Source organism: Zootoca vivipara, chromosome 13 (assembly GCF_965207765.1).
Source record: "Zootoca vivipara chromosome 13, rZooViv2.hap1.1, whole genome shotgun sequence".
NCBI lineage: Eukaryota > Metazoa > Chordata > Lepidosauria > Squamata > Lacertidae > Zootoca > Zootoca vivipara.
Window position 1 is genome coordinate 35,082,709 of NC_142596.1, and position 23,030 is coordinate 35,105,738.

The 23,030-nt window shown below is 46.5% G+C and overlaps 1 protein-coding gene and 1 non-coding gene across 2 annotated transcripts in view; one reads left to right on the forward strand and one right to left on the reverse strand.

The window, feature by feature from the left end:
- FBXL16 (F-box and leucine rich repeat protein 16) overlaps positions 1 to 3,659 on the reverse strand; it is a 53,268-nt gene extending 49,609 nt beyond the window's left edge. Inside the window, exon 1 of the mRNA XM_035132301.3 lies at positions 2,903 to 3,659. The gene's annotated coding sequence lies outside the window, so the exon portion shown is untranslated. The remainder of the gene's footprint in view (positions 1 to 2,902) is intronic.
- Positions 3,660 to 4,688: 1,029 nt separating this feature from the next.
- Positions 4,689 to 4,795, forward strand: LOC118093342 (U6 spliceosomal RNA). Its single transcript, XR_004693632.1, has one exon. It is a non-coding gene; the product is annotated as a U6 spliceosomal RNA (small nuclear RNA).
- The last annotated feature ends 18,235 nt before the right edge of the window (positions 4,796 to 23,030 follow it).

Genomic DNA, 23,030 nt, shown 5'->3' on the forward strand with positions numbered 1-23,030 from the left:
TTGCTGGAAACCACAGGAGGGGAGAAGGTTCTTGTGCTCGGGTCCTGATTGAGAATTTCCCCACAGGCACCTGGCTGGCCATTGTGAGAACAGGATGCTGCACTAGACGGGCATTGACCTGATCCAACATTGCTCTTCTTATGCCCTCCAGAAGTTTTGAGCTATTGCTTTCATCAGTCCCAGATAGAAGCTGCCACCCTAAACCTCTGGAGGGAACCAGATTATGAAAGCCTAGCTGAGGGCTTCTCCATACCTCCCTTTGCCCCACCATTTTCTTCCTGGGGAAACCCGATTGTTTGCATTGCATTGGAACATATGGCCATTGGGTTTTCCATGGATTTTCATTTGTTCTGATTTCGTGCTAAGGAGAGGGTTGTCCCGGGGAAAGTGTCACAGCAAAGGCAAAACCACTTGGACCAGTGCCTAGAAAGTGGGGGTCAAGTGTGAAACTGCTTGGAGCTAAGCTTTTTAGGCATGGGACAAGCAGAAATGTGGGCGAGCTCTTACACAGAGTGAAGCAAACACCTAACAACCCAGCATGCTGAAACTGAACCTTGGGTGACCCCTTGCCCATCTTTCTAATGGCAGGCATGGATCCCATGGAAAATAGTTTCTTTGAGCATATGCAAAATGTTTTGTTTGCCACTACTGTACTGAGAATAGCCACAGCCAGCTCCCACATGTCTGGGCTTAGCGATTATGGATTTCCAACACAGCAGGCACAATTTAGCCAGGGAATGGCCATTTTTAGAACAGAAACAGTGAAGAACACAGCCCACCATAATCTGCTCATTGTTTCTGTTATTATGGGGAATCAGCATAGCTAAACTTGCATGACTACCAGCAGCCCAGTTTAGTTAACAACTGCGGCATCTTTCAGTGCTAAATTAAGACCGAATTATTATCAGCTCTCTCTCTCTCTCTCTCTCTCTCTCCTTCACAATGTTTACACCACAACCCTCTTTTCATATCAGAATTCAGTTCTCAAACAGAGAGGGCAGCACCTCTGCCATATGCCAGGATGTTTTTCACCAACCAGTGGAATTTCCAACTGACCAGAAAATAAAAATGGCCTAGGCTGTTCTTCTGCCTTTTACGGCTGCTTCATGCAGGTATCAGCAGGTGAAGCTTTTGGAGTGCAAGGACACACACCTGTTCATCTGACAACATCTGTGGCTCGGCTCCAGCTATTGGGAAAGGTGCAGGAGCAGAGGCTAGAAAAAGAGTTGGCAACTCTACTGACTTTTGGCAGAGGTAGGGAGAGAAACACATCTCACCAACTGTCACACTCATAGAACAAGAGATCAAGATTTTCAGGACAGAGCACACACGTTGGAGCCTCCAAAATAGTCATTTTAGAAAGAAACCAAGCCCCAGATTCAATGAGAAAACAGCTCTCCAGCTAGCCACAGACCATTCTCTTAAGCATGGGAAGGAAGGAAGCTGCAGAGACATCTTTCAAACAACACAACCCTCGCATCACCAACCCAGAAATAAATCCACTGCATTTCGAAACAATAACAGGCAAGCCAAACAGCATCCTGCTGAAGTCTGCCATTGGTGTTTCCTCTATGGCTGCTGATCAGTACAGTGCCATTCCAAATCTCGGCTCTTGGCAGTCTCTAGGCAGAACCCCCAAGAAGACTATTTGCTCTTTCTGTGTGCATATATATATGGGAAGGGGAGCTTATGATAGTGCTGCCACTTTTTAAATAATAAAAAAAACCAACCCTTCTGGTGTGTCTTTAACAGAACCCTGAAAAAAATGTAACAGGTGACACTTTCCTGGGTCATTTCTTGTTCTGGGCCAGTCAACCTGTTTTTATTTTTATTTTTGTATCAGTTGTTCTTAGGGGGAAAGCATAGGTATTGGGGGGGGGAGGTCCAGAAAATTAAATTTGTGCAGACCAAATCTGTGCATGGAAATAATTCTTGACGAGTTCAGTGGAGCTTACTCCCAGGTAAGTGTTCCTAGACCCACATAGAAGTAGATATATATGACATCAAACAAAAATGCTTGTAGTATTATTATTATTTCTTTTCTTAAACAACAACAACAAAATGTTTTTCAACCAGGATGGAAGGCAAGAGACCAAAGAGCAGGGCCCACTTCTCTTTCCACTGGGCAGAGAAGCAAAATCCAAAACAGTCAGGTCAGGTTCACCCTGTTCTCTTTCGCCCAGTCTACCTTCTTTCCAAACTAAGAGATCCACGTGGGGCCCAAAAATCAACCATCTCACTGCCACATCCTCTCGGCCAGCCCAGATGGGGATCAGGAAATGGCGCCATCAAGACACCCCCCCCCCAAAAAAACCCCACATGAATCACAACAGCAGCAACACACACACACACCGCTCCCCGAAAAAGAATGACAACAACAACAACAGTGTTACCCACTCAACACCCAGCCTCTCGATGAGATTGCCTTGGTAGCGATCCACTAAAATTTCCATTCAATGCAGCAAACCAAAACTGAGGGAGGGGAGTGTTTGAGCAGGAGGGGTCAAGCACCCCCCCCCAATCTAAAAACAACCACCACATAGGCTGCCAGTCTATATTTGAGTATCTGCCGGAGACAGATAGAAACACAGAGTCGGATCCCTGTTAAGCAAAGCAAGGAGGTTTGTCCTTATGTAACACTAGGTTTGAGATGCTCTGATCTTCATTGAGGAGGGATGTAATTACAGCCCCTGGATGGTCTCTCCCTTGGTGGTGCAAATGCAAGAAAAACCCTCTGGGTGGGATGCCGGTCCTACAGACATCAATACCTGGTGGGAAGGTATTCAGGGGAGGGAGGGAGAGTGTGCGTGCGAGAGAGAGAGAGAGAGAGAGAGAGAGAGAGAGAGAGAGAGAGAGAGATTTGTGCTGTAATGGATTAAATACACAGATGCAGCATGCTTACCTCCAGGAGAGTCGTCTTAGCTCATGCCATGCCTTCCGCACACAGACGGCCTTTTCATGTAAAGAAGAGAAGCATCAGGGACCGGATGGACGGATGCCAGAGGTGGTGGTGGTGGGGACAGCAAAGAGGAGGCGAAATCTCCCTTGTTTTCCAATCCAGCCTGATGGAGAACCTCCACCAGGGAACCTTCTCCCTTCTCCCCTCTCCTCCAGCACACAAACCTCCTGCTCCCAGCCTGCTCAGAGGAGAATCCACGGCTGGTCTCTGTTGTTTTCAGAAATGGAGATGGGAGACAGAGGGAGGGGGGAGAGACAGAATAATACTAACAACAACAACCTGGGTGGGGGGATACTCAGGGAGATGCATCCCACCAGATCAGGATGAATGGAGCTGCAGAAGAGGTGGCAGCGATGGGAAAATAGGCGTCCCTTCTTTTCTCTCCTCCTCCTCCCCCCCCCCTCAGCAAAAATCAAGAGATGGTTATCCAGAGTGCGGGGAATGAAAGATGCTGGCGTTGGTTCTCGTTCTCTCTCTCTCTCTCTCTCTCTCTCTCTCTCTCTCTCTCTGCCTGCTTCCCTCCCTCAACACACACTCACATGCACACACACAGGCTTGCAGACATGTTCATGCACGCACCCTCAAGTGTCGTAGAGCAAAGCCAGTTAAAGAGGCACGGCTGTTATTATCAATAATGCATGACTGCAGGCCGATGAGTCCCATCTCTCTCCCCCCTCCACCTCTGCACACTCACTCACACAGAGAGATATACACACCGCTCCTGGCTTGGATCCTAAAGAGATTACAACAACCACTCGATGTGAATAAATACAAGGGCTCGCCACTCTCCTCCTTTACGGCCTTACCTTGTTTTGATTTGGATTATTTTTACAGTTTAGGTCGATCAAGTGGGGTTGGGTCTGCAAGATATCTATTGCAAACCGTATATATCTATATCTGCAAGCTCGTGAGGAAGGGAGGGAGGGAGAGAGGGATGAAATGATGGATAGGGGATTAGTGTGTATGGTTTATAATAAGGCTGTCAAGAGGCTTTTTATAGCCCCAACAACAACCCAGTTGAGCTTGGACTTAAACCAATTTACATTCCGATCCTAAGACTTGCAGTGCCAAGGTATGACCAGCAGCTCTGAAGGCCAGGCCTAGCATGTTTCAGGACAGTTTCTAACTTCCAAGGTTCAAATCAAACCTCTCCTCCCCACTGCATTCATCACCACTAGGGATGGGCAAATATGTCAATTTCAGTTCCTTTCAGTTTCTCGTTTTACCATTCTTAAAGTCAGTTCTCCTCTTTTCCACATTTGTTTGCAATTAAAAAAAATGAACGGATGTCCTCATGAAAATTCAGCATTAGTGTGAATTTCCCCGAATATACATATATTTGTATTCTATTTTGTCCAATATACACAATGTCTACAATCTGAGAAAAGGCAAAGCAAATTCCTCCTTATATAATGCCTTTTGGTATGCTGCTTTCCCAAATAGATGCATTTCCAGGCACACTTTACCCAAAGCTCAGATGGTTAAAGCAAGGTGCTGATGACTCCAAGGTTGAAGGTTCGGTCCCCGTATTGAGACAGCTGCTCATTCCTGCATTGCAAGGGGTTGGAGTAGATGACCCTCAGGGTCCCTTCCAACTTGATTACAATTATATGATTCTAAGAGCATGCCTTTCTGTCCACATTTCTTGACTGGAGAACCATGGTACAAAATGCAGCAAAGTGCAAATTTCAAAGCATAACGGCATTTGGGTTTGTATACTGATCCAGAAGTGCTCGCTTCTGCAGCACATATACTAAAATTGGAAAGATACAGAGAAGATTAGCATGGCCCCTGCGCAAGGATGACACGCAAATTTGTGAAGTGATCCATATTTTGGGGGGCGCGGGTGGCGCTGTGGGTTGAACCACAGAGCCTACGGCTTGGTGATCAGAAGGTTGGCGGTTCGAATCCCTGTGACAGGGTGAGCTCCCGTTGCTCGCTCCCAGCTCCTCCCAACCTAGCAGTTCGAAAGCACCTCAAAGTGCAAGTAGATAAATAGGTATCACTACAGCGGGAAGGTAAACGGCGTTTCTGTGTGCTGCTCTGGTTCGCCAGAAGCGGCTTTGTCATGCTGGCCACATGACCTGGAAGCTGTGCGCCGGCTCCCTCGGCCAATAACGGGAGATGAGTGCCACAACCCCAGAGTCGGTCACGACTGGACCTAATGGTCAGGGGTCCCTTTACTGATCCAGAAAGTGCAAATTAGGTTGGTTCACCTAAAATGCGAACTGAATCCAATTTCTCCCTCATCCCCAATCACCACAATTTTATTGTATTTTTTAAGGGGGAATTAGGAACAAAATGAATATCCATGTTCCCCCACCCACATTTCCCTGAGCAGATTAGTAGCCTGGACATAGCAGCATGTTTCTGAATGGTTATTGATGTTCCACAAAGCAGCAGCACAGAAAGTAGGGGGGGGGGGGGAGAAGGTGACATACAGTATTAGCAAACTATTTTACTGAATCCTATCACACAAGAGCCTACTGTACAAAATGACAGAAGCTGCACAACGGTCTGGTGGGCTGGGAAACCTGTCGCCCTTCAGAAGTTGTTTGAATGCAATGTCCAGCATCCCTGATCAGTGGCTATGCTGGCACTGCCCAAGGGGAATTGGGGTCATCTGGGGCTGAGCAGAGTCGGAGTCCAACCACATGTGGTTTTGTATTGTGTTTTAATTTGTTGGAAGCCACCCAGAGCAGCTGGGGGAACTCAGCCAGATGGGTGGCATATAAATAATAAAGGTAAAGGTAAAGGGACCCCTGACCATTAGGTCCAGTCGTGACTGACTCTGGGGTTGCGCGCTCATCTCGCATTATTGGCCGAGGGAGCCGGCGTATAGCTTCCAGGTCATGTGGCCAGCATGACAAAGCCGCTTCTGGCAAACCAGAGCAGCACACGGAAACGCCGTTTACCTTCCCGCTGCAGCGGTTCCTATTTATCTACTTGCATTTTTGACGTGCTTTCGAACTGCTAGGTTGGCAGGAGCTGAGACCGAGCAACGGGAGCTCACCCCGTCACAGGGATTCGAACCGCCGACCTTCTGATCAGCAAGCCCTAGGCTCAGTGGTTTAACCCACAGCGCCACCTGGGTCTCATATATAAATAATACATTATTGTAATTATTATGTGGAGGGCACCATGTTGGCCACCTCTGGTAGGGCAGAAGGCGGGGAGCCCAACTGTAGGTGGAGCCAGAGCCAATAACAGGCAGAGCCTGAGCCAATGACACAACTCCTTCTTGTTTTGTTCCCTCCCCCCGCTGAGTTCAACAAGGGCAACATGGAGACGGAAGAGGAGAAAGCTAGCAGGCAGGGGCACCCCTTGGATGGGTTGCAAATAAAAAGGCAGGCAGATAGAGGCTGGATGAGGGTAGACTGTGATGGGTCAGAGCCCCATTCATAATGGAAGCAGCCTCTATTGCTTAACAGTATTTGGTATTATTATTATTGTTGTTGTTGTTGTTGTTGTTGTTGTTGTTGTTGTTGTTGTTGTTATTAAATGCAAGGGTATCATCACATACACTCATATCAGTATTCTGTGTCTCATTATAAGCCAAAATCCACACAAAAAGAATATGTATCAGAGAGGTTGGGGAAAACCTCTGAGGTTTCATAAATTGCAAAAATTAGGGAGGGGGCAACTCAGGAAACACCCCCCCAAGCCCATTGAATGTTGAGCATGTTCAGTGGGTATGGACTACTTGGGGTTGTGTGCCTGGAACTCAGAGCTCTGCACTGTGTTGCAAGACCCACGTCATCCCTCTAGTTCAAGGTGTGAGTGCCATTCCTTATGTAGCCAAAACAGCACCACTTATGCACCAGAGAGAGGTGTTAGCAGGCTTGAGGATGCCCTAAGGTTTTCAAAAAAATTAGGGGAGGGGGAATCCAAAATGGGTAGTAGCTTAAAAAGAAAAAAAGTTCAGTGCAGACTAAGCATACCCAATGAGCACACAATGCTAATTTACTAGGGGGGGAAATGGAAAACTCAAGGGGTGGAGCGAGGGGAAGGGTAGAAGAAATCAAACAGTATTGTAAGGGAGGCCGTGGTTGTCTGACTGGAACAGTGAACAGGAGCACTCCACACAATGCAACCGTTTGCTTTAGTTCCCTTTATTAGGGCCTTCTCGGTAGGCAGAGGGCCTTCTCGGTAGTGGCACCCGCCCTGTGGAACGCCCTTTCACCAGATGTCAAAGAGAAAAACAACTACTGTACCAGAGTTTTAGAAGACATCTGAAGGCAGCCCTGTTTAGGGAAGCTCTTAATGTTTAATAGATTGTTGTATTTTAATATTCTGTTGGAAGCTGTCCAGAGTGGCTGGGGAAACCCAGCCAGATGGGTGGGGTATAAATAAATAGTTGTTGTTGTTGTTGTTGTTGTTGTTGTTGTTGTTGTTGTTGTTTACTTGTGTATACTGCCCTTCATCCACAGATCTCAGGGCGGTTCACAACATAAAAATACAAAATACATGATAAAAACAAGAACCAAAAAACACAAACCAATCACTCCCTCTCCCTGCTACCCCCTCCTACAAACACATTTAAAAGGGGTATAAGATGTCAATCAGTCAAAGGCCTGGTTGAAGAGGAACGTTTTTGCTTGGCACCTAAAGGTGTATAATGAAGGCATCAGGTGAGCCTCCCTGGGGAGAGCATTGCACAAATGGGGAGCCGCTGCAGAAAAGGCCTGTTCTCGTGTTGTCAGACCTCTTACAGAGGAGCCACATAAGGAAGGGCCTCAGAGGATGATCTCAGGGTCAAGGTAGGTTCATATGGAGAGAGGCAGTCCTTGAAGTATTGCATATTCCTCCAAGGAGCTCAAGATGGTATATCCCCCTTGCTCTCTGTTTTATCCCAGCAGCCCTATGAGGTAGGCTAGGCTGAGACAGGGACAGGGACTGGCCCAAGGTCACCATGTAAGCTTCGTGGGGATTTGAACCCTGGTCTCTCAGGTTGTAGTCAGACAGTCCAGCCACGGCCACGCACTGACTCCCACTTGTTTAACAGAATGTTTTATCTCAGAATGGACCTGAGTAAGGTTGCACTTTGGGGGGGGGGGGGAAGCTTGACGCATCCAGTGTCGGGATAAGCACTGATAGAGGGTGGCGGTGGAGGAGGGGCAATGTGTACCTTGCTTCAGATGCCTGTGTGCTAGAGCCAAAGTGCAAAGATTAATCACCTGCCATAGAGATGGGAGCGCTATAGATGGTCCTGCAGGTGCTGCTGGACTTGCATCTCCCAGCAGCCCCACCCACTTAGCCAATGGTCAAGCATGATGCCCAGTGACACCTGGAAGGTCACAGGTTCCTCATCCCTGATCTAAAAGATTGGGGGGGGGGGAGAGAATGAAGCCTAAAGAATTCTGGTTGACATATGTTTGTGCTTGCATTTTCATGCAGGACCCCCAAGATCATGCACACATGCGCGCGCGCGCACACACACACAAAAGAACAGTGATTTACTAGGAGCAGGCACCAGAAAACTCGACCTGTCCCCTAGTAAACAAGGGCAGACAGTTGGAATGCCTGTAATCAGATCCTGGCAGGGACCCTAATTAGGTGGGAGCCCTGCTCTGTAGGTTACTTAGCATAATGATTAATCCAGCCCAGTCACTAAGTGATAAAAGGGCAGTGAAGAAGAGGAACCATCTTGAACCTAAGATGGGTGGGGTGTGTGTGGGTGAAAAAAAGTGGAAGGGGGAAAGCTGCCTAGAGAAAGGGTCGGCTAATATGCAGGGTATGTGTGTGTGTGGGGGGGCTGTTAGAGAGAGAAAGGAGGGAGGAAATGTTTCTATTTTAAGAGCTGCAGTCTCCCTCTTCCTCTCCGCCAGCGCCAACCCCCCCCCCCTCCCTAGCATTTTGCACGCCTGCCAGATTGAGAAACCTGACCTGCCTTTTAAATAACCGAGGAGGAGGGGGAGGCAGAGGCGGCCGCCATCCCTGCAGGCCCTATCCTGGGTTTCATCAGCCATTCACAGGCCCCGGGGACAGGCGGGTCCCAGTGGCAGCTGGGGAAGGAACCTTTTACTGACTCTCGCATTCGGTGGCAAGGAGGATATGGCGTCCCTTGGCAGATAAACATGACTTCTGCCCCCTTCTTCCATCCCCTGCTGCGTCCTTAATTTATAAGCAGTGCGGCTCCTCTCCCACCCCCCCAGCCCGTGGGGTATTTTAGCTGGAGGGAGCAGGTGCCATGGCAACAGCAGCAGAGGGACATGGGTGACACCCTAAAAAAACACTATACAGGGAGCTTCCCAGGAAGGATTGCTTTCTGCTCAAGAGCCCTCTTGCACCCTCCTCTCAATGAGAGATACAAACTGTTCCGGGGCCTGGCTTGCTCTCTCAGCTTGCTGTGTAGCCCATTAAACTTTGTCCCATAGAACTTAACGGAAGCCACTAAGAGCTATGCATGAGGGGCAAGAGAAATCCAGCCTTGAAAGGCGAATCTGTCTGATCTGAAATGCAGCCCTCATTTTGAAATTTGCATTTCTCTGAATTTCGCCAGCAAGGTTTCCATCCAGGTGTACAATAAAAGAAAAAGAGTGAATGTGCAGACTTGGGCAAAGTGTGCGGGAACATGTATATATTAGTGAAGATGGCATACACAATATGCATTATATCAGAGGAAATTGCATACAGATATATAGACTTCTTAGCCACCATACCTAAGTCCACCCTTTTGTTTCATCCCATATAAGCAGAAATAGTCTCCCAACTATGCCGAAAGCCTACGGTTTCAAAACATGAGTTTGGGGAGTGTTCCCCAAGTAGAGCACTAATGTGCATATCTTTGCAAAGCAATTTCCCCTAAAATAGTCCCTCCCTGGATAGTCCTGCCCCAAGAAGACCAGTGAGCAACTCAAATGTGAAATAATCAGAAATAAACCCTCTTCAATGGGAAGTCATGATTGCATGTCTGCATGATCATCCTTTGATGACTTCATCCTGACCTCACACAGATGACTCTGCCAGGCAGCATTTGGTGTATGATGGGGCAGCCCAATGTCACCAGTCTTGACATTGCTGCACTGACTGCCAGGGAATTACTCTACTCATAACTTTATGTGCTCTTAACTAACACTCTAATGGCTTGGGAGACAAATACCCAAAATAGTGCCTTATACAATTACAAACAGAGGAAACTGGAATTGACAAATTCACCCATTCTAACCTATAGGAGCATCAGGTGTCTTACCAGGTAGTCAGCTGGCCTACAAAAGACATCGCATGATTTGTCTTGGATGGTGCCAATTGGCCAAGGCAGGATAAGGGAGATAAAAAAAAAAATAGGGATCTCAGTAGGAAAACTATCTTGGCCCACAAATTTAGACATCAGGTGAGGACGGAAATGTCAGCAGAGGAGTCGTGTTTAGACAGGCCCCTTAAGCACTGCCCAAAAGAATGGAAAAGGGTCATGTATCACCCCCGCCCCCTGCAAAAAAGGACAAAAGTTCCCAGTTTCAACCCATGTGGCATCTTCAGGTGTGAACAGAGAACACTCCCTACCTGAAACTCTAAAGAGCAGCAGACAGTCAGCGTAGCATAGACAATATTAAGGCCACATTCACACCATACAGTTAAAGCACTATGATACCACTTTAAACAATCAGGGCTTCCCCCAAAGAATTCTGGGAGCTTTGGTTTGTTAAAGGTGCTGAGAGTTGTAAAGAGATTCCCATTCCCCTTGCAGGTTACAGTTCTCAGAGTGGTTTTAATTATCAATCTCTCCTCACAGGGAACTTTAGGAATTGTAGCACCATGAAGGGATTTTTTTTTGGGGGGGGTGTCTGCAGATAATGCTAAGCAACATTAACAAACTACAGCTCTCAAAATTCTTTGGGGGAAGCCATGACTATTTAAAGTGGTATAGTGCTTTCAATTTCTGGTGTTAATATGATCTCAGTTAGACAAGCCAATGAATTGGCTCCTGTGATAAGGCAGCTTCCTACCGTATGTTTCTGTGGGACACATCACTAAATACTTGGGGGGGGGAATCCCCTTCATGTAGAAAACCAGCACTTCAGGGAGCTAGCCTGATTTTTTTTTCCTCTGACATGCTCATTTCCTTTCTTCATTTTATGGCGTGAAGGAGCATTGAGCAAGTCCCCACCTGCCACCTGAAGTGGTACAGTCCAAACACTTAGGCCGACCTGCCTCTAGGAGGACTAAGGTTTATGTTTCATTCATGCACCGGATGACATGTGAGGATTTCTCTCTCTCTCTCTCCTATCCTTCTTGCAGAAATGCACTTCCACGGTGCTCAGGGTAATACACGCACAAACATTGTCTTCCCTACTCCCCACAGCAATTGAAATAGATATAATGTCCTTCTGCATATTGAATATATATTTTTTAAAAAAGCCTGATTCCTCCCGAGCCCAAATCTCCATCGCTCCCTCCTCCCACTCTGCCGGAAACAAACATAAACAGACCAGGGGGTGTGAAACCTCTCAGCAGGAGCTCAGTCACCATTTGGCCAGCTCCTACCCAAGATAGACTGCACTGCAGATGACTCAGGCTCCCAGCTGTCACCACGGCAACCGGTGTCGCCTAGCAATGCCTGCCTCCCAGTAACCACGGTCTCCTAGCAATAGGATATATATATATATATATATATATATATATATATATATATATATATATATATATGAGAGAGAGAGTTTTTTTTTCACAGCTCTGGATGGAGAGTTTAAAGTTATTTTTGGTATTCCCTCAAATCAATAGATAGCTCTCTTTGCTGTTGGAGAATAGGCTTGTAAGGTATTTTGCGCTCTCTCTCTCTCTGTATGTATATATATATATATATATATATATATATATATATATATATATATATATATATGTTAGCAACGCATTCTTGGTACTTAGTTGCAAGCCCGCTTATGTGCCTCATTTGTGGGACAAGTGGAATCTTTGCCCCAGGCTCCCAGAAGCATGAAACTGAAAGTTCCTCTTCAGAAGCTGCCTTATAATGAGGGAGACCATAGGTCCATTTAGTGCAGGATGGTCAACGATGGTGGCAGGTCCACGCCATACATTTAGAGCCAATTCAAGGCACATTTAAAACACCTGACATCCCCTAAAAGAATCGTGGGAACTGTAGTTTTTCCCCTCACAAGGCTGCAACCCCCCCCAACCCTCTTTATAAACTACGGTTCCCAAGATTCTTTGGGGTGAAGTCATGTGCTTCAAATGGGCCCTTGGTGTGCTTTAAATGCATGGTGGTGACAGTGTCTCTCAGGGATTCAGACTTGGGACACCCTCATCTGAGGATGGCAGGGGTTGAATCTTGAACCTTCTGCATACAAATCAGGTGTCCTGCCATTGAGCTCTGACCCTACCTGAAAGCTCCCTTTACTGAGCAAGGCCCTTGGGTTGATCTAGTTCAGTATTGTTGTCAATCACTGGCAGCAACCTTCCGGAATTCCAGAAAGGGTTTTCAATCCCAGGGGGATTGAACCTGGGTCTTTCTGCAGGCATAGAAGATGTTCTTCCTCCTCCTGGCTTCTTCCAGAGAAACCAGAGACAGCCCCAAACATTTTTTGCTGCTTGAGGGCAAGGGCAAGATGGAGCTGTCACCGTCCATGTATAAAATCCAAGTGGGAGCAGTACTGGTGAAGGAACAGCGCCTTCTGCTGCATCTAGGAATGGCCAAATAGCTTAGAGTAGGCATCCCCAAACAGCGGCCCTCCAGATGTTTTGGCCTACAATTCCCATGATCTCTAGCTAACAGGACCAGTGGGCAGGGATGATGGGAATTGTAGTCCAAAACGTCTGGAGGGCCGAAGTTTGGGGCTTAGAGGGTACAAGTTAGCTTTGGTGTCTCTGAGGGGAATGGGGGGGCTACTTTCCTGCCCCCCCCAGGGATTTGCTACCTGAGGCGGTTGCCTCACTCAGCCTAATGGCAGGGCTGACGGTGCATTCAGGGCAGGCAAACAAACAAATGCCTCGCCCGTAACGTATAGTTAACTGATGGGATTTACAGCTACAGGAAATAGAGGTGGCTGCTAGTTAGTAGAGGTCGCCAGCCTTTGAGGGCCTGTGGGCACATCTGGATTTCTGATAAAGTGCCAAGGATGCCAGTCACAAAATGGCTGCCATGGGGGTGCGGCAGAACACAAAATGGCTGCTGTGGTGTGTGGCAAAATGGCCGCCACATCTAAAAGAGAAGAAAAAAGGGACAGGACTGCAAAATGACGTGGACATAGCCCCCTCCCCATCAGCAGTGCCATCAAAATGGGGAAATGCACCCAACGCATCTTCCACTGTGATCACGGAGAGAAGGTCTTTGCGCCTCTTCTCTGTTCCTCCCTGACTGGAGTTCCAGTTCTTATGTTCTTTAATCATGAACATACATCCACAGGGGATTAGACTACTTTTGAGATCCTTTCAATGCTATGGGTGTCCTTCAGTTGCGTTTTACTCAGGGTAGACCCACTGAAATTAATAAACATGACTAAGAGCCAGTATGGTGTCTGATGGGGACCTGGGAGAAAAGGGTTCAAATGCCCACTTGGCCATGAAGCTCACTGGGTGACTGTGGGCCAGGCACTGCCTCCCAGTCTCATCTACCTCACAGGGTTGTTGTGGGGATTAAATGAGAAGCGGAAAAAACATTTATGTCACCTTGAGCTCCTTGGAGAAAAAAAGTGGGATATAAATGGAGGAAATAAATACATAAAGAGGCAGGTCCATTAATTTAAATGGGTCTACTCTGGGTAAAACATAGTTGAATACCACCCTATAAGGACTTGGTGCCTTAAATATTCCATTGGCTTATCCTGTTCTAATATAGGATGAAAGATTGCCAAAGTTCTGAGTATTTTCCCAATGTAACACAACTTAGACCGAAAATGTCTTTTTAAAAGATATTTTATTCGGAAGCACAATATGCCTACTCATTTATGGCTGGCATTATTTTCATCCTTTCAAATCTTTTGGCAAGTAAAATTTCTACCATTACCATCACCTTCCCACAAGAACGGTATGTTTCTCTCCCACATCATTCCTGACATGCCCTAATAGATTTAATAATGGATTCATTCATCTCTCATATCCTATAATTGCTCTTATGTGTTCTAATATAGTTTGCCAATATTTTCTAGCCACTTTGCAATCCCACCAAATATGTTTAAAGTCTGCATTGTCTTTGGTAGAGTGCCAACATCCTCCAGGACTTCATGAGTACAATTTACTTATCCTCAAAGGCATATATAATATCAAGAGTAATATTTAATAAAAATTTCCCTTTGGTGGTGTCTCCAACAAGAACCTTGGGCCCTCGCAGGGAGAATATTCTCACCATGCAGCTGGGATAGCACATCCATTGTATTGTTTCCTGTGCCTACTAAAACCTTCTTTTATATTGGCCCACCCAGACATGTAATTTTGACATGCATTCCAACATGTCATTTTATTTTATTAAATATATTTTTTATAACTGTAGATTCCCCCCCCCCTGCATTTTGGACGAAAAAAACCACAATAATAGGTTAACTTGATTTTCACATCTGATTTCATTAGAATGCCTAATGTATATTTTATTTTATATTGTTTTGTGTAAACTACTAAGAGGTAAGGATGCAGGTGGCACTGTGGGTTAAACCACGGAGCCTAGGGCTTGCAGTTCGAATCCCTGCGATGGGGTGAGCTCCCGTTGCTCGGTCCCAGCTCCTGCCAACCTAGCAGTTTGAAAGCACGTCTAAGTGCAAGTAGATAAATAGGTACCGCTCCGGCAGGAAGGTAAACGGCGTTTCCGTGTGCTGCTCTGGTTTGCCAGAAGCGGCTTAGTCATGCTGGCCACATGACCTGGAAGCTGTACGCCAGCTCCCTTGGCCAATAACACGAGATGAGTGCCGCAACCCCAGAGTCGGTCATGACTGGACCTAATGGTCAGGGGTCCCTTTACCTTTTACTAAGAGGTATTGATGTTTACGCAGTATAATTGCTGCCAAATAAATAAAAATAAAAACAATAATTCATGACCCCCTTTTCTCTCACGCTCAGACAAAGACACACCATAGATGTGGGGTGCAGACTTGTACATTGCAGGCCTCTCTTGGAGGTAAATGTTACATTGGTGCATCACAAGCTATAAGAATCAAAATTGGCCATGATGGAAAATGATGCCCTCTTGGAAAGTAAGTGGCTTTATTCTGCCTTTGGCTGCTTTGCAAACAATACGCGGCTCATCTCTATTGATAACCCTAGATGGGAATGCAACCAAAGCCTGCCAGAATGCCAAAGTTGCAGTGACTGTGCAAGAAGATGCTCTATAAGATGCCCAATCTCTCTATAATTCACCCCTCTGGTCTTTGGTCCTTGCAATCTGCTTTCATTGGGGTTGGAATCGGGGCAGTAAATCTGCTGAGTCTGCATTATGTGTGATTGGATCATTCAGAGACACATCAGAACTGACCAGTTGCTTGATCATCCCTATTCCTTTTTGTCCCTGAGCCTAAAGACGTGGAATGCAGGAATTCCATTATCGAGTCTCAGAAGTCTCCTCACCTGTGAAAGCCTGTTTCTTTGTTTTTTTTAAAAAAAATAATCTGATATATTGTGCCAGAGCACCAAATCCACTTTAAAAACCTGGATTTGCTGTTGTTGTTGTTTAGTCATTTAGTCGTGTCCAACTCTTCGTGACCCCATGGACCAGAGCATGCCAGGCACTCCTGTCTTCCACTGCCTCCCGCAGTTTGGTCAGACTCATGTTCATAACTTCGAGAACACTGTCCATCCAACCATCTTGTCCTCTGTCGTCCCCTTCTCATTGTGCCCTCAATCTTTCCCAACATCAGGGTCTTTTCCATGGAGTCTACTCTTCTGATGAGGTGGCCAAAGCATTGGCGCTCAGCTTCAGGATCTGTCCTTCCAGTGAGCACTCAGGGCTGATTTCCTTCAGAATAGATAGGTTTGATCTTCTTGCAGTCCATGGGACTCTCAAGAGTTTCCTCCAGCACCATAATTCAAAAGCATTACGTGCTTGAATTCCACCTGGAAAAACCAGTGTAGTGTTTGAAGTGTTAGATTTGCTCTTGGCTCCACCTGGCCACAAAGCTCGCTGGGTGACCTCGGGCCAGTCACAGCCTCTCTCAGCTCGACCCAACTCACAGGATGGTTGTGATGATAAAAAGCAGGAAGGAGGAAAATGCATGCTGCCTTGAGCTCTCTGTAGGAGAGGCAGGACGGAAATATAAGAATGAATGAATGAATGAATGAATGAGTAAGAGCCAAAGGGGATGAAATGTTTAAATACTGGTGTAAGTCAACTTGAGCCTGAGATTTGGGGTGGGTGCTTGAGAGTGAGGAAGAGCAGAGAAGAGAGAGTGATGAGTGAAAATAAAGAAATAAAGCTGGAGAGAGAGAGAGAGAGAGAGAGAGAGAGAGAGAGAGAGAGAGAGAGAGAATCCACCAACCCAAGTGTAAACTTTACTTCTTTCTCCAGCCCTGCCGAGGATGAAAAAGGAGTGACCTTGAGTTTTTCACAGTGGAGTGGGTCAGAGAGAGAGAGAGACAGGCAAGCCTCTCAAGGGCTTCTGTCCCATTAGGTTTCCTTGCCAGGGTTAATTAACCTGAATTCAAGAGTATGGGCTTCCTCAACCAGTCAGTTTCCACTGTGAAAGTCCCTGTGGCGTCTCCTGTCAAACAGGCTGATGTCGCAGAGGCTCAGCCTTAACTTAAACGAAGCCGAAGCTACACTTGACAGGCAATTGTGTGCATGTTGTTGCTGATTCTTACTTTCAACACACACAAAACCCCAAAGCAGATTTCCTATATCTTTTAATCTTCAGGGAGAGCAGAAGATCGGGAACAGGGGGCGGGGGCGGGCAGTGATTTTGAGCTGGGAAAGGCTAGAGGGGAAGGGGTGAAGCAGCTCCTCCTCTCTTGAGAAAGTGTCATGGCCCCTCCAGACAACCTCTTTTTTTGTACATTCATGAGGATTTGTGCTAATGATGGTATTAGGGCAGTTAGACGCAAACCTGCTTTCTATACTGTTTGCCCCTGCAAAACGTTTTGGAGCGGAGATTCTGCGTTGTTTTCAACCAGCTCGTGTCCAGCAATTGAAATCCTGCAACTTTTTACACCAAAAATGTTCCAGGCTTATTTATTCTTCTGTCCAGCTTTCGCCATGCTGCAGTGCAAGGGTGCCACTCCAGATGGCAATAATGCAGTGACACTGGGGAAGTGCCACAGAACAGTGAACACGGAGGGATTGGTGTGTGGGCACCCTAGGATAGGTAAAGGTAAAGGGACCCCTGACCATTAGGTCCAGTCATGACCGACTCTGGGGTTGCGGCACTCATCTCGCGTTATTAGCCGAGGGAGCCGGCATACAGCTTCCAGGTCATGTAGCCAGCATGACAAAGCTGCTTCTGGCAGACCAGAGCAGCACACGGAAATGCCGTTTCCCCGGGATAAATCCACCACAATCGATCTGTTGCTGCATCAGTGATCTGTTGCAGAAAACACCAGCAAAGAACCCCCCATCAGTTAGAGCAGCAAATGTAGTTTCCCCTTTCTACAGTAAGCTAGTTTCTGTATGTATTCATACACCCTTCTGTATTCTCCAGGCAAGAAATAGCTATTGCCAGAGTTCAAGGACAAATTCCAGCCAGGCAAAAATGCTCAAAGAAGTTGGAAAGCAGGGCCAGTGACTGGTGTGCTCTGGAAAGGGGAGGGTGACGTGGGGTGAGCTCTGAGGATCAGATAGAGAGGACCGTAGGGCTATATTCAGCCCCCAAGCCCAAGATTCCTCCCCCCCCCAGGTTTAAAAGACAAAAAGGATGGCAACACTTCATGGAGAGTCAAATACAAGTGCTAAACCAGCACCCCCTGCTCCCCATGTGAGCACATGTTGAGGGGTCTTCATGGTTCAAACACGATTGCAAGCGATAAAGCTTGGCTCTTGAACTGCTTTTTGAGATTGTTTCTGTTAAGGTTGTTTTCGAAGCTTGGGACTGAACAGCTCTTAGGTGGCACCTCTGTTTGATGGAGGTGGTTATTATAAGAAACGCCAACTTGGTGGAGAGGGGAGGGGGGGGGAATAACATTATCTCCTTGCTGAAAGGGCGCAGATTCATTCAGAGTGTGCTGTGACTCAAAGACACAGTGACGCGTGCTATGAATATGCAAGCGTGAATCATTAGAGATGGATTGAGGCGAGAGCAGAGGCAGGCTTCAGGCCTCCTGCCTTGACGCAAGAGGAAAAGAGGGGGGAGGTATCAGCAAAGGGCTTCTTTCAAGGATGGCCAGGGCCCATCAGGACCAACAGGGCTGAAGGCAGGGAGACCAACAGTAGGGGGAGCTAGAGCTAGAGCCAATGGGAGGTGGCAGTGGCTGACTTTGGGCTCTCAAATTTCAGCTGCTCCCTGTGCGATGCTAAAATTCAGCCTCTAAAATTCGCTCCATTCTACAGCAGTGTTGTGGCATTGCAGCCTCACCGATCATGCTTTCCTAAAACTGCTTCTGGAGGCGGAGCCAACTCATTCTAGTTTTGCGATACCACCATACCTTTATTCCAGATCCCAACATCCTCCCCATTGCTCCCACCACCTTGAAATGTTGGTGTAGCCATTCAGCCAGGTGTGTGATCGATGCCTACTGGGCTACCGTAATAAGCTGCTTGCCACCCCCACCCCCACCTGGCATATCGCAAAGGTAGTTGTTTTTAAGCATTCGGGAGCTTTGACGTGTTAATGTGTGGTACACCTGGAGGCTGTAGCAATCAGGCGCTGCAAGCCTAGATCAGATCAGTTTGCCTCATATTTGTATAAATATGCTACCCGATATTATTAACAGGAGAACTGGCCATTTGTGAAGGAGGGTTGGTGATGACAAGGATGGCGAAGGGGAATTAAAGATAAGCAACATCTGACAGGATGGGCGGCTGCCAATACTTTTGAGAACAGTTTTAGCAGCAGAACCTCCACAGCTGTGGACTCTGTTGTTAATGCTGGTTTTTATGTAGCTTAATGCTATCTGGGGTTGAACCCACAAGCTGTTCCTCTTCACACAAAAAAGATGAAGGGCAAAGCTATACAGTACATTTAAAGCATATTCGACAGGAAGAACTTCCTGACAGTAAGAGCTGTTCGACAGTGGAATTTGCTGCCAAGAAGTGTGGTGGAGTCTCCTTCTTTGGAGGTCTTTAAGCAGAGGCTTGACAGCCATATGTCGAGAATGCTTTGATGGTGTTTCCTGCTTGGCAGGGGGTTGGACTGGATGGCCCTTGTGGTCTCTTCCAACTCTATGATTCTATGATGCCTACTTAAAGCAAATGACCTCCCCCAAAAGAATCTTGGGAACTGTGGTTTCCCCCTCTTAGAGCTACATTTCCCTGCACCCTTAGCAAACTACACTTCCCAGTATTCTTTGAAGGGTGAAATTGCCAGATGGCCACGGCAAGGGGCAGGGAACTTTTATCAGCCTGAGGACCACATTCCCTTCTGAGCAACCTTTTTGAGACCACATATCAAGGGCCTTTCAAATAACCAGATTGTGTGAGGTTTGACATGTTGGCTTACACTCATTTATGGCTGCCTGACATGAGAAACCCCCACCATCTCCAATTAATAGGATAAGGTAGAAAGGCACAAGAAAGGCCACCAGATAAGAGCAACGGCTGCCAATCAGGGTAAAGTGTGCGTAACAATAGATATATTGGTGAAAACAACATGCAGAAAGGCATTCTATTAGGGTAAACCACTTTGCAAAATGTGTATCTTGGGAGAAATTTGCACTAAAATGCTGGTGAATTTTCAAGAGGAATTTTCAAGAGGGGGAAAAAATCCCCAAACTGATGTGGAAATGTGGAGAACTGAATTTAGGATTGGAGAAACTGAGAGGCAAGTGAAAAGGATGTGTTTGGCATGCAGAGGGTCCCAAGATATAAAACAGGGCTGATGTGAAAGAGGAAGTGCAGAAGAGGGTCCTCCTCTCTCCCCAGAATGGCAGCTGGGAACAATGAGACTCAGAGATTTCCAAACTGTTCATTTAGCAGCCCTGGTCTAAAAATGCTGATGGTTCTTTTTTTGATAAGTGCCAGGCAGGCAGCAAGCAATCTCTCTCCCCCTATTTTGTTACTAGCTGTGTAGCACTGCCCTCTGCTGTTTGGAAGGAGTCACATCGGGATGTAGGATGCAGGATGGACCGATTATCTCTGCAGGTTGGTTGGGTGGGTGGGTGAGTGACCTTAGGAAAGCAGAAAGCTGCCTTATACTGAGTCAGACTAGCTCAGCATTGTCTGCACTGACTGGAAGCAGCTCTCCAGGGTTTTAGGCAGGATTTCAGCCCTACCTGGAGATGCTGAGAACCAGCCTGGAATCTTCTGTATGCAAAGCAGATGCTTCATCATTGAGCCTTTCCTGGGATGAGAGAGAAGCAAAGGAAGCACACTGCTTTTTGTTCCTCGGTCAAAATGAGAATGTGGAACACCTGGCTTGACAACCATACATGTGAAAAAGATCTAGGAGTCTTACAAGACCACAAACTTAACATGTGATGCAGCAGCAAAAAAGGGCTAATGCTATTCTAGGCTGCATCAATAGTATGCTTCTGTGTCCCAATCAAGGGGAGTAATAGTCTTGCTCTATTCTGTCTTGGTCAAACCGCACCTGGAATACTGTATTCAGTTCTGGGAACCACAGTTTAAGAAGGATGTGAGAGGGGATATGAAAGCCATCTCACACTGGAAAAAATGGCTAAGATTTATAAAAAGCAATCAAATATACGCTGGAGATGAAAGAGGGAGGTGGGAACTTTTTATCATATACTAGCTGGCCCGGCCATGCATTGCTGTGGCTCAGTCTGTTAAATGGACCCTCAGAGTCCCCCTTCAGACTCCCCTCACCTTCAGAGTCCCCCTTCACTTTGTTGAAATGTTTTACACGTGTTCTGTTTACACAGCCTCATCCCTGTAACTCCCCCCACCCTGTCCCGACCCATGAGCTATCCCATCCCCTCCTCCCTCCACTCCCCGGCTCATCCCTGTGGTTGTCCCCACTCTGTCCCGACCCATAAGGTATGTCGCCCCCTCCTCCCCCAACCCCCAGCTCATCCCTGTGATTGGCCCCACCCTGTCCCAACCTATCCCGCCCCCTCCTCCCCCCATCCCCCACCCAGGCGAGCCCCCACCTCCACTCGACCCAGTCTGGAAAGCCAAGCTGAGATGCTGTGGAGAGGTAAGCTTTCCAAGGTGCAGTACCAGGGTAGCCGTTGCTAGAGGGCGCTGTTTTGCAACCTCTCCTAGGTTCCCAGCATGCACTTTCATCTGAGTTTTGAGTTCTGGAACACGTGGTTTGGGGGCTTTTACGTGGCCCAGGTGTGACATCTGCCTACGCAAACAGCATGGGGTCACTCTCATATTCGCTTGGGATGTTGTGTCAAAATTTGAACGCAATCGGTCAAGCAGTTTCGGAGAAAAGTGGAGACACACTCACATGTCCAGTTTACATTTTTATATCTATAGAAGGCGGGGATGCAAAATTAGAAAACAATTCTGGAATGAGGTATATGATGAGCTGAAAAAATTATTTAAGACTTTGTTTACCAAAAAACCAGAGGGTTTTTTGTTAGGATTAATAGCCAGTGACATCCCCAGAGATAAGAGAAGTGTATTCCTTTATGTGACAGAAGCAGCCAGAATATTGATTGCAAAGAACTGGAAGGGGGAGAAAATCCCATCAGTGTCAGAATGGCAAAATAAATTCTGGTTACAGGTAGGTAGCCGTGTTGGTCTGGGTCGAAGTAAAATAAAAAAATTCCTTCAGTAGCACTTTAAAGACCAACTAAGTTTTTATTTTGGTATGAGCTTTCGTGTGCATGCACACTTCTTCAGATACAGTGAAATAGAAGTCCCCAGGCACTTATGTAGAGAAGGGGTGGGGAGGGGTGGGGATGGGGAGGGGGGATCACTCAGAAGGGTGGTGGAAGTGGGTGATTGACTGACTGATAGCTGTTGATGACCGAAAACGACTGCAAATGGTTTTGCATGAAAAAGCAAGGGTTGAGATGACTGAAGATCGCTTATCATGTATAATGAGAAAGGAATCTCTGGTTTGAACAGAGATATCGGATTCTTATCTCATTATACATGATAAGCGATCTTCAGTCATCTCAACCCTTGCTTTTTCATGCAAAACCATTTGCAGTCGTTTTCGGTCATCAACAGCTATCAGTCAGTCAATCACCCACTTCCACCACCCTTCTGAGTGATCTCCCCTCCCCATCCCCACCCCTCCCCACCCCTTCTCTACATAAGTGCCTGGGGACTTCTATTTCACTGTATCTGAAGAAGTGTGCATGCACACGAAAGCTCATACCAAAATAAAAACTTAGTTGGTCTTTAAGGTGCTACTGAAGGAATATTTTTAAAATAAATTCTGCGAGTTTGTAGAAATGGCAAAATTGACGGCAATTATTAGAGGCCATACAAATCAGAAAATAATCAAAGAATGGGATGGAGTGAAGGAATACATGAAAAAATATTGTTCCGGAATTGAAATAATAATAGATAATGTGTAAAGCGCACAGGGGTAAGTAAGAAAAGAATAATAGAATTAACTGGACAATTACTAAATCGAAATAACACAACAAGATGGAAGAAGTAAAACTTTGAGATCACGCACGGGTGAGGGGGAGTGGGGGGGGGGAATTTATAATATTATTTAGAATAAAAAAATTCTAACTGCATTCATATATAGTAAAGAGAAGTTTAGAGTGATGATCCACATTTTTATTTCAACAGAGGCAATTTATGTAATAAAACTATGTTAGAAAATGAACTCGATGTTTGTATTTTTTAATTTAAAGTTTGTATTATGTTTTCTCTCAGGGTAAGACCAGAACCAATGGATTCAAATTCCGGGGGGGGGGGAGAGAGAAAGAGAGAGAGTGAGATTCTGGCTAACCTTTAGGAATAACTTTCTGAAAGGAAGACAGTGGAACGAACTACCTCAGAAGAGAGGTTGGATGATCATCTGTCAGGGATTATTTAGCTGTGATTCCTGCATTGCGGGGGGTTGGACTAGGTGACCCCTGAGGGTCTTCCAACCGTACCATTCTATGATTCTGT